We start from the raw sequence: 12,728 nt of genomic DNA on the forward strand, positions 1-12,728 counted from the left end.
CAGAAGGATGTACAATCTACAGTTGATTAAGGAATTTAAGAGCGGTAACAAATTGAAAGAAAAGGTGTGCAATGCTGCAAAGACTCATAGTCGGGTGGAAGATTGGGAAAATTGTAGAAATCAGTAAAAGATAATGGAGTACAAGAGAAAATTAGCAAGAAGTATGAAAACAGACACTAAAACCTACAAATCTATAAAAAGAAGAGTAGCTAAAATGAACATTGGTCCCTAGTGTGAGGTAAGTGAACCATTAATGAGAAAATGGCAGAGCCTTTGAACAGGTCTTCATGGTAAAAGATGCAATGCATTCCCAAGATAGTTGAAAATGGAGAGAGGAACTTGAACTAATCAAAATCACAAGCGAAAATCTAATGGGAATTTTAATGGAAGTTGAGGTTGACAGGTCCTCTGGACCTGATAGTCTGCATCCAAGTGTATTAAAAGAAGTGACTGCATTGGTTGCAATCTTCCGAAATTCTTTGATTGTGGAAAGTCCCAGTGGATTGGAAAACAGCAAATGTAACACATCAATTCAAGAAAGGAAAGAGACCATGTTGGAAACAGAGGCCAATTAGCCTAATGTTGTCACTGGAGAAAATGCTAGGATCCATTAAAATAAGAGGAGCAGAATATTTTGAATTAGTACTGTGGTCTCAGGATTTTACAATCTATGTTAGTGACTTGGTGAAGGGACCGCTTTGTACTGTAGCTAAACTTGCTGACAGTACGATGATAGGTAACAAAGCAAATTGAGAGGAGAATACATAATGTGAGGTAATGCATTTAGAGAGGACAAACACTTATAGGGAATACTCAATAAATGGGAATATGCTAAGAAGGGTAGATGAAGTGAGAGATCTTGGCATACAAGTGGTCCCTAAAGGTTCGAGTATACAAAGTTATAAAGAAAGCACATGGAATGCTCTCATTCATTGAATATAAAATAAAAATATAATGTTGGAATTGTGTAAGACACTGGTGAGGTCACAACTGGAATTTTGAGTGCAGTTCTGGTCATCATATTACAGGAAGGACATAATTGCTCTGGAGAGAGAGCAGAGGTTTACTCAAATGTTGCCAGGGCTAGCAAAGTGCAACTATAAGGAGTGATTGGATAGATTGGGGTTATTTTTTATGGAACAATAAAGCAAAGGGATGACTTGATAGAGCTGTATAGAATTATGAAGGGAAGAGATAGAGAAGACAGGATAAAATTGTTTCGCTTGGTGAAGAAATCTAGAACCAGGGGACTTAGATTCAAGGTAAGTAGCAATAGGTATAGCGAGAACCTGAGGAAGAGCCTTTTTATGCAAAGGGTGATGGGTGTCTGGAATACACTGCTCGAGTTGGTGGTGGAGGCAGAGAACCTAAACTCTCTTAAAAAGTACCTGGATCTGCACCTTAAGTGCTGTAAGATATGGGGCTTTGGGCTGAGCGCAGGAAGGTGGGATTAGAAAGGGCACCTGGGTATTCTTGGGGCTGGCATGGACAAGCTGGGCGAATGGCTTTCTTCTGTGCTGTAACTTTTCTGTTTTGTTATAAGAATCAGGGAAGTGATATAGATGGATTAAATGAGTGGGAAAACATTTGAAAGATGGAACATAATGTGGGAAAGTGGGATTGTCTGTTTTGGCAGGAAGAATAGAAAAGCAGAGATTGTAGAATGCTGCCGTACAGAGGAACCTGGATGTTCTCGTGCTTGAATCATAAAAAGTCAGCAAGGAGATGGGGCAAATAATTAAGAAAGTAAATCTTCAGTTGACATTCATTACAAGGGGGATGACATAGAAAAGTAGGGAAGTCTTGCTACAATTACAACACATGGCATTAGTGAGACCACAGGCAGAATGTTATGTACTGTTTTGGTCACCTTACTTAGGAGTGGACATCTTTGCATTGGAGACAGTTAAAAGAAAACCCACGAGGCTAGTCCTGAGGATGAAGATATTGTCTTATAAGAGAAAATTGAACAGATTAGGCCTATGCTCATCGGAATGTGGAAGAATGGGAAGTGATCTGAATGATGCAAGGTTCTGAAGGGTAGACGAGGCAGATTTATACAGATTTATGGTCCGGATTTGTTGGCAAGCCTTCCTTTGCTGGTCAGTACCAGTGTTGATATTCCTACAGTTCTATGTGCTGTAAGATTGGCTTTATCAGCAATGTAATAAATAGCGCCCAAGCCATTTCATTGTCTTTGCCCCTGAAAAGTGTCAAGTCTACCTCAAATTATCCTAGAAATTCAAGGTATCCTAAAAATTCAAACAACAGGTTCAAATTCTATTACTGCATAATAGCTAGCTGTTTCATGCTGCTATTATGCAGTAGCAACATGAGAAAGAACAAAATCAGCCCGGGAAACAGGCCCTTCGGCCCAACGAGCCCGCGCCGCCATCTCAACACCACCAGTCCACCTCTCTACCCACGACCCCTGTCTAATGTTTTATGGCCATCCAGATTGAGGGAAACTGATTTAGGGACAATTTATTCCTGCCAATCAGCCTAACAGCACACCTTTGGGGTGTGGGAGGAAACCGGAGCACCCGGAGAAAACCCACGCAAGCACAGGGAGAATGTGCAAACTCCCACAGACACTGGCCCAAATCCATGTGTCTGCACAGCAATCAGCGATAGTCACTGAGCTGTCATCTTGCCCAGTATCTTGTCCAGTTTAGGCACACACTAACGACATGAAGCACAAGGCCAATCTCGAACAACCAAGAGCAGCCCCAGTACGACCCATCGCGTGTGTGCCCCTCGTTGGACACGAGGTGGACCGACTTAAAACCTGTGAATGAAAAGAGAAAAAACATTATCATACTATACCCATTTACATTACCAGGGACGCCCCAATGCTAATGACCCTTATTTAAAAGGATCTCCTATATCCACCCATCTCCAACTCAGTCATGTGCCTGTCTAAGTTACTCTTAAAAGACTCTCGCGTGTTTGCCTCCACCACCTTACTTGACAGAGCATTCCATACCCCCACTACCCTCTGTATGAAAAACCTCCCTCTAATATCTGTGTTGTACCTCTCCCCCCTCACCTTAAGTCCATGGCCCCTTGTCCTACGCGTCTCTATCATAGGAAATAGCTTACCTCTGTTTACTGTATCTATACCCTTCATAATCTTGTATACCTCTATTAGATCCCTCCTCAGTCGGCGTCTTTCAAGAGAAAAGAGCCCCAATTTCTTCAGTCTTTCCTCATACCCCAGTCCTTCCATACCAGGCAACATCCTGGTAAACCTCCTCTGCGCTCTCTCCAGAGTCTCCACGTCCTTCTGGTAGTAAGGTGACCAGAACTGGACGCAGTACTCCAAATGCGGCCTAACCAACGTTCTGTACAACTGCAACATTAGACTCCAGTTCTTATATTCTATACCCCTTCTTATAAAGGCTAACATACCATAGGCTTTCTTCACCACACTCTCCACTTGCACTGCCACCTTCAATGACTTGTGCACTTGCACCCCCAGGTCTCGCTGCGATTCTATACTCCTTACGGGCTTACCCTTTAGCATATAACTTCCCCCTACATTATTCCGGCCAAAATGCATCACTTCACATTTATCCGGATTAAACTCCATTTCCCACGTATCTGCCCAATCAACCAGCCTATCAATATCCCGCTGTATTGCCAGACACTGCTCCTCACTGCCTGCCAATCCAGCCATCTTGGTGTCATCAGCAAATTTGCTGATCACACCACTTCACCCTCTTCCAAATCATTTATATACACTACAAAGAGAAGAGGTCCCAGTACTGAGCCCTGTGGCACACCACTAGTGACAGACCTCCAGCTAGAAAAAGACCCCTCCACTACTACTCTCTGACTCCTCTTTGCAAAAAGTCTGACAACACCAGGTTTTAATCCAACCGATTTATTTGATAGTAAACGCACAAGCTTTCAGGGTTAGTCCCTTCGTCAGGTGAATGGAGAGTTCTGGCCTCAGACAGAGCATATAAAGCACGGACTGTTTAGAGATTACTGATTAGAATGCGAATCCTTACACCTAACCTGCTGTTCAAGACCTGAAGTGGTTGACAATGTGAGTGGAAGGAGCACTGATCACAGGTTAAAGAGATGTGTATTGTCTCCAGACAGTACAGTAAGTGAGGTTTTGCAAACCCAGGCAAGTCACGGGGGTTACAGATAGTGCGACATGAACCCAAGATCCCTGTTGAGACCGCCCTCATGTGTGCGGAACTTGGCTATCAGTCTCTGTTCAGCGACTCTGCGCTGTCGTGTGTCGTGAAGGCCACCTTGGAGAATGCTTACCCGAAGGTCAGAGGCTGAATGCCCGTGACCACTGAAGTGTTCGCCAACAGGAAGGGAACAGTCTTGCCTGGTGATTGTCGAGCGATGTTCATTCATCCGTTGTCGTAGCGTCTGCATGGTCTCCCCAATGTACCATGCTTCGGGACATCCTTTCTTGCAACGTATCAGGTAGACAATGTTGGCCGAGTTGCAAGAGTATTTACCATGTACCTGGTGGGTGGAATTCTCACGTGTGATGATGGTATCCATGTCGATGATCTGGCATGTCTTGCAGAGGTTGCTGTGGCAGGGTTGTGTGGTATTGTGGTCACTGTTCTCCTGAAGGCTGGGTAGTTTGCTGCGAACAATGGTCTGTTTGAGGTTGTGTGGTTGTCTGAAGGCAAGAAGTGGGGGTGTGGGGATAGCCCTGGCGAGATGTTCGTCTTCATCAATGATATGTTGAAGACTCCGGAGAAGATGCCGTAGCTTCTCCGCTCCGGGGAAGTACTGGACGACGAAGGGTACTCTGTCCACTGTGTCCCGTGTTTGCCTTCTGAGGAGATCGGTGCGGTTTTCATTGTTCGCAGCAAACTACCCAGCCTTCAGGAGAACAGTGACCACAATACCACACAACCATGCCACAGCAACCTCTGCAAGACATGCCGGATCATCGACATGGATACCATCATCACACGTGAGAATTCCATCCACCAGGTACATGGTAAATACTCTTTCAACTCGGCCAACATTGTCTACCTGATACGTTGCAAGAAAGGATGTCCCGAAGCATGGTACATTGGGGAGACCATGCAGACGCTACGACAACGGATGAATGAACATCGCTCGACAATCACCAGGCAAGACTGTTCCCTTCCTGTTGGCGAACACTTCAGTGGTCACGGGCATTCAGCCTCTGACCTTCGGGTAAGCATTCTCCAAGGTGGCCTTCACGACACACGACAGCGCAGAGTCGCTGAACAGAGACTGACAGCCAAGTTCCGCACACATGAGGACGGTCTCAACAGGGATCTTGGGTTCATGTCGCACTATCTGTAACCCCCGTGACTTGCCTGGGTTTGCAAAACCTCACTTACTGTACTGTCTGGAGACAATACACATCTCTTTAACCTGTGATCAGTGCTCCTTCCACTCACATTGTCAACCACTTCAAGTCTTGAACAGCAGGTTAGGTGTAAGGATTCGCATTCTAATCAGTAATCTCTAAACAGTCTGTGCTTTATATGCTCTGTCTGAGGCCAGAACTCTCCATTCACCTGACGAAGGGACTAACCCCGAAAGCTTGTGCGTTTACTATCAAATAAATCGGTTGGATTAAAACCTGGTGTTGTCAGACTTCTTACTGTGTTTACGCCAGTCCAATGCCGGCATACCCACATCATGACTACTATCGACACAAACTGCCAGATCGAAGTGGAGAGGATCTCCAAGAAGATTGCGCATATCGACACAGACATCAAGTTTTTACAGAGATGTAAGAAAGCAGACAAGATACCAAAAGGACTACAGATCACGAACCCACTCAGGGCAACCTATAACACAGACTACGCTGAGAGACTTTGCCGTCGCACCTCTCTCACACTTCTCAACCACCTCATACACCAGCTTTACAGCAAACGCCGCACCCTGGAAACTAAAATGGAATACGTTTTCTCAACTTGTGCTCAGGATGCAGACCAACTGCGAAACTCTGCCAAGCGGATGAGCCAAAGAAACTACACCACCTACATGCACACCAAGAACAGGAAACTTGAGAAACTCGGCATCGCCGCGAGCAACAACCAAGCCTCCCCTGGCACCACAGTAGAAAACAGCACTACCGCAGGGAGGTCTATTGTCAACTTGTCGGACTACACACTTCAACCAGATGAAATCGAAGTTCTCAGCCGAGGGCTCAATTTCTGCCCCACCACCAAAATGGACCCCATCAGTCTTGCAGCAGACACAGAGGAACTCATCAGGCAAATGAGGCTGCGGGAGTTTTTCCACAAACCCCAAGAGGCCAGCAGCGAACACAATGAGACAGTCGATGAACCAGAACAGCCGACACAGAGATCCGCAGTGCAACAGCCTAAGAGGAAGGAATCCGATTGGACTCCTCCGGAAGGCCGCTGCCCTCGACTGGACTTGTATGCCCAAACCATTAGGAGGTGCGTTAACACCAGATTCATCAGCCACACTCACAAGACAGCCCTGAACATCACCCAAGCACAACGCAACGCCATCCACGCTCTCAAGACAAACCGCAACATTGTCATCAAACCAGCAGACAAAAGAGGGGCCATCGTCATACTGAACAGAACGGATTACTGTAAAGAAGTGTACCGACAACTAAACAATGAGGAACACTACAGACAATTACCCACAGATCCGACCAAAGAACACACTCGTCAACTCAACAATCTGATCAAGACCTTTGATCCGGACCTTCAGAGCACCCTCCGTGCTCTCATTCCACGTACTCCCCGCATTGGAGATCTCTACTGCCTCCCAAAGATACACAAGGCAAACACACCCGGCCGTCCCATCGTATCGGGCAATGGAACTCTGTGTGAGAACCTCTCCGGCTACGTCGAGGGCATCCTGAAACCTATTGTACAAAGAACCCCCAGCTTTTGTCGCGACACTACGGACTTCCTACTGAAACTCAGCACACACGGAGCAGTTGAACCAGGGACACTCCTCGTCACAATGGATGTCTCGGCGCTCTACACCAACATCCCCCACAACGATGGCATTGCTGCGACTGCCTCAGTACTCAATGCTGACAACTGCCAGTTTCCAGATGCAATTTTACAACTCATCCGCTTTATCCTGGACCACAATGTCTTCACCTTCAACAACCAGTTTTTCATCCAGACACATGGAACAGCCATGGGGACCAAATTTGCACCTCAATATGCCAACATCTTCATGCACAGGTTCGAACAAGACTTCTTCACTGCACAGAATCTTCAACCAATGCTATACACTAGATACATCGATGACATTTTCTTCCTTTGGCTTCATGGTGAACAATCATTGAAACAACTATATGATGATATCAACAAATTCCACCCCACCATCAAACTCACCATGGACTATTCCCCAGAATCAGTTGCATTCTTGGACACACGCATCTCCATTAAGGACGGTCACCTCAGCACCTCACTGTACTGCAAGCCCACAGACAATCTCACAATGCTCCACTTCTCCAGTTTCCACCCTAAACACGTTAAAGAAGCCATTCCCTATGGACAAGCCCTCCGTATACACAGTATTTGCTCAGATGAGGAGGATCGTGACAGACACCTCCAGACCCTGAAAGATGCCCTCATAAGAACAGGATATGGTGCTCGACTCATAGATCGGCAGTTCCGATGCGCCACAGCGAAAAACCGCACCGATCTCCTCAGAAGGCAAACATGGGACACAGTGGACAGAGTACCCTTCGTCATCCAGTACTTCCCCGGAGCGGAGAAGCTACGGCATCTTCTCCGGAGTCTTCAACATATCATTGATGAAGACGAACATCTCGCCAGGGCTATCCCCACACCCCCACTTCTTGCCTTCAGACAACCACACAACCTCAAACAGACCATTGTTCGCAGCAAACTACCCAGCCTTCGGGAGAACAGTGACCACAATACCACACAACCCTGCCACAGCAACCTCTGCAAGACATGCCGGATCATCGACATGGATACCATCATCACACGTGAGAATTCCACCCACCAGGTACATGGTAAATACTCTTGCAACTCGGCCAACATTGTCTACCTGATACGTTGCAAGAAAGGATGTCCCGAAGCATGGTACATTGGGGAGACCATGCAGACGCTACGACAACGGATGAATGAACATCGCTCGACAATCACCAGGCAAGACTGTTCCCTTCCTGTTGGCGAACACTTCAGTGGTCACGGGCATTCAGCCTCTGACCTTCGGGTAAGCATTCTCCAAGGTGGCCTTCACGACACACGACAGCGCAGAGTCGCTGAACAGAGACTGATAGCCAAGTTCCGCACACATGAGGACGGTCTCAACAGGGATCTTGGGTTCATGTCGCACTATCTGTAACCCCCGTGACTTGCCTGGGTTTGCAAAACCTCACTTACTGTACTGCCTGGAGACAATACACATCTCTTTAACCTGTGATCAGTGCTCCTTCCACTCACATTGTCAACCACTTCAAGTCTTGAACAGCAGGTTAGGTGTAAGGATTCGCATTCTAATCAGTAATCTCTAAACAGTCTGTGCTTTATATGCTCTGTCTGAGGCCAGAACTCTCCATTCACCTGACGAAGGGACTAACCCTGAAAGCTTGTGCGTTTACTATCAAATAAATCGGTTGGATTAAAACCTGGTGTTGTCAGACTTTTTACTGTGTTTACGCCAGTCCAACGCCGGCATACCCACATCATGTCCTCTTTGCAAGCCAGTTCTCTACCCATCTAGATACCTGACCACATATCCCATGAGCTTTAATCTTCTGTACCAACCTACCATGAGGGACTTTGTCAAACGCCTTACTGAAATCCATATAGACGACATCAACGGCTCGTCCTTCGTCAACCGTTTTTGTCACCTCCTCAAAGAATTCTACCAGATTCATAAGGCAAGACTTCCCCTTGACAAAGCCATGCTGCGTATCCTTAATCAGATCGCAATGCTCCAAGTGCGCATACATCCTATCCCTAAGAATCCTCTCCATCAACTTACCTACCACTGACGTTAAGCTCACTGGCCTATAGTTACCCGGGCTATCCCTCCTACCTTTTTAAACAACGGTACCACATTTGCTATCCTCCAGTCCTCTGGGACCTCACCTGTGTCCAAAGAAGAGACAAAGATTTGTGTCAGAGGCCCAGCAATCTCATCCCTCGCCTCTCTAAGCAGCCTAGGATAAATGCAATCAGGCCCCGGAGATTTATCAGTTTTAATGCCCTCTAAAAGCCCTGACACCTCTTCCCTCGTAATCGATAGATCTTTCAATTGGTCTACCGCTCCCTCAATGACCGTACTAGACATCAAGCCCCTCTCCTTCGTGAATACCGACGCAAAGTATTCATTCAGGATCTCCCCATTCCCTCTGCCTCTAAGCACAATTCCCCACATCTGTCCCTGAGAGGACCGATTTTACCCCTAGCCACCCTTTTGTTCTTAAGATAGGAGTAAAACCCCTTTGGATTCTCCTTAACCCTACCTGCCAAAGCCATCTCATGCCCCCTCTTGCTCTCCTAACTCCCCGTTTGAGATCCCTCCTACTCTCTCTGTATTCCTCCAATGCTCTCTCCGTTCCCAGCTGCTTAGACCTGACATACGCCTCTTGTTTCTTCCTAACCAGGTCTTCTATATCTCTAGTAATCCACGGTTCCCTAATCCTACCTTTCCCATCCTTTCTCCTAACCGGCACATGCCTTTCCTGCACCCTTTGCAGTTTTCCCTTGAAAGACTCCCACATGCCTAACGTGGTCTTGCCTTCCAACAGCCTATCCGGTCTGTATCCCTAAGCTCCTGCCTAATCCGGCTGTATCTAGCCTTCCCCCAATTTAGCACCCTCCCCTTGGGACAGCGCTTGTCTTTTTCCATTCGTATCCTAAAGTAGACGGAGTTGTGGTCACTATTAGCCACATGTTCGCCTACCGCAACCTCAACCACCTGACCCGGCTCATTTCCCAGAACTAAATCCAGTATCGCCCCCTCTCTAGTCGAGCTATCTACATACTGTTGCAAGGATCCTTCCAATACACATCTTACGAATTCCTCCCCATCAGACCCCCCAGCTCTAGGCACCTTCCAATCCACCCCAGGGAGATTAAAATCTCCCACTACAACAACCCTATTCTTCCTACACTTATCCAAAATGTCCCTACATATACCCTCTTCCACTGCCCGTGGGCTATCGGGCGGCCTACATTACACTCCTAGCATAGTAATGGCCCCCTTCCTATTCCTCAACTCCACCCACAGAGACTCAATTCCCAACCCCTCCATGTTATCCTCCCTCTGCACCGCTGTGATCTGCTCTCTAACTAAGAGTGCCACTCCCCCTCCTCTTTTCAACCCTCCCCTATCACGCCTAAAACAGTTATACCCTGGAACATTTAGCTGCCAGTCCTGCCCCTCCTTTAACCACGTCTCTGTCACTGCCACCACATCTAAATTCCTCGCGAACATCAAGGCCCTAAGTTCATCCGACTTTCCCGTCACACTCCTCGCATTAAAACAGATGCACCTAAGACCCTCAGGCCTTCTCGGATCCTCCTTCTCCTGGGGGATTTTCCTATCAACTAGACTTACCCTGACCTCCAACTCACCCCTAGTGCCTGAGCTGTCTCTCTCCTCCCCACCCCCCCTCCATACTCGTTTAAACCCTGCCTAAACAATAGTGGTGTTGGCCACTAACAGGATGCTGTCGTCAGGTCATCAAAGAGATCTATGGGTACAGGTTCATAACTCCTTGAAAGTGGAATCACAGGTGGAAAAGAGTGGTGAAGAAGGCAATTGGCATACTTGGCTTCATTGCTCAGAACATTGAATACAGGAGTTGGGACAAGATATTGCCACACTTGGAATATTGTGTACAGTTATGGTCACCCTATTATAGAAAGGATAGTATTAAATTAGAAAGAGTGCAGAAAAGATTTACCTGGATGCTACTGGGACTTGATGGTTTGAGTTATAAGGAGAGGCTGGATAGACTGAGACTTTTTTCTTTGGAGCATAGGAGGCTTAGGGGTGATCTTATAGAGGTCTATAAAATAATGAGGGGCATAGTTCAGCTGGGTAGTTAATATTTTTTCCCAAAGGTACGGGAGACTAAAAGTAGAGGGCATAAGTTTAATGTGAGAGGGGAGAGATACAAAGAAGTCCAGAGGGGCAATTTTTTTCATGCAGAGGGTGGTGAGTATCTGGAACAAGCTGCCAGAAGTATTAGTAGAGGCGGGTACAGTTTTGTCTTTTAAAAAGCATTTAGCCAGCTACATGGGGATAAGGTTGGTATAGAGGGATATAGATCAAACATGGGCAATTGGGACTTAGCTTAAGTGGTTAAAAAAGGGCAGCATGGCCAAGTTGGGCCAAAGGGCCTGTTTCTTTGCTGCAAACCTCTATGGCTCTAAGTCAAAAAGACATTCTGCCCATCACACAAGTGAGTATGTGATCAATATATTTCAGCATCACTCTCATAAGAACATAAGAAATAGGAGCAGGAGTAGGCCATCTAGCCCTTCGAGCCTGCCCCACCATTCAATAAGATCATGGCTGATCTGTCGTGGCTCAGTTCCACATTCCCGCCCTCTCCCCATAACCCTTAATCCCCTCTCTTATCAAAAACCCATCAACCCGCGTCTTAAGAATATTTAGTGAGGTAGCCTCCACCACTTCAATGGGCAGAGAATTCCAGAGATTCACCACCCTTTGAGTGAAGAAGTTCCTCCTCAACTCCGTTCTAAACCGCCCCCCCCTTTATCTTGAGGCTGTGCCCCCTAGTCCTACTATCCTTTCTGAGCGGGAAGAGTCTCTCCACCTCTATCCTATCCATCCCATTCATCATCTTATACGTCTCAATGAGATCTCCCCTCATTCTTCTAAACTCCAGTGAGTACAAGCCTAGTTTATTCAGCCTCTCCTCATAGCTCAACCCCCTCAACTCCAGCATCAGCCTAGTAAACCTCCTCTGCACTCCCTCCAAGGCCAAAATATCCTTGCGTAAGTACGGCGCCCAAAACTGCACACAGTACTCCAGCTGCGGCCTCACCAATGCCCTATACAGCCGCAGCAAGACCTCCCTACTTTTATATTCAATCCCCCTCGCTATGAAGGCCAGCATCCCATTAGCCTTCCTGACCACCTGCTGCACCTGCAAGCTGGGTTTTTGCCACTCATGTACAAGGACCCCAAGGTCCCTCTGCACCGTCGCCTGCTGCAGTTTTTCTCCACGTAAGTAATAATCCTTCCTACCATTATTCCTACCAAAGTGGACCACCTCGCACTTGCCAACATTAAATTCCATTTGCCAGTTCCTGGCCCATTCGCCCAGCCTATCTAGATCCTTCTGTAGACTCTCCACACCCTCCGCACAATTTGCTGTTCCACCAATCTTGGTGTCATCAGCAAATTTCAACACCATACACTCAGTTCCCTCCTCCAGATCATCTATATAAATGGTAAATAGCTGAGCCCCCAGCACCGACCCCTGGGGGTCTCATGCTAGGCATGTAGGCTATATGTCCCAAAGACTGGCAAATAATATCAAATAACATGTTCCTCTGTTTGCAATAGGCAAGGTATCAATCGTACCCAGCCAGCCCATACTTGCGAAGCTGAAAACAGTGTCCAACATTATATGTGATTCTGTGATTGGACAACATTTGCTGAATAATCTTTAGCGTGTTAGGAATTATACTGACAACAATTTAAAGTTGTCTTACACTCACAGTATCACATGTACTGGAAGCTACATA

General features: G+C 46.8%; 1 protein-coding gene across 1 annotated transcript in view; it reads left to right on the forward strand.

The window, feature by feature from the left end:
- Positions 1–12,728, forward strand: part of zfyve1 (zinc finger, FYVE domain containing 1) — a 130,134-nt gene that overhangs the window by 65,430 nt on the left and 51,976 nt on the right. The gene's annotated exons all lie outside the window — the stretch shown is intronic.

Source organism: Carcharhinus amblyrhynchos, chromosome 14, assembly GCF_965287045.1.
Source record: "Carcharhinus amblyrhynchos chromosome 14, sCarAmb.v2.hapA, whole genome shotgun sequence".
NCBI lineage: Eukaryota > Metazoa > Chordata > Chondrichthyes > Carcharhiniformes > Carcharhinidae > Carcharhinus > Carcharhinus amblyrhynchos.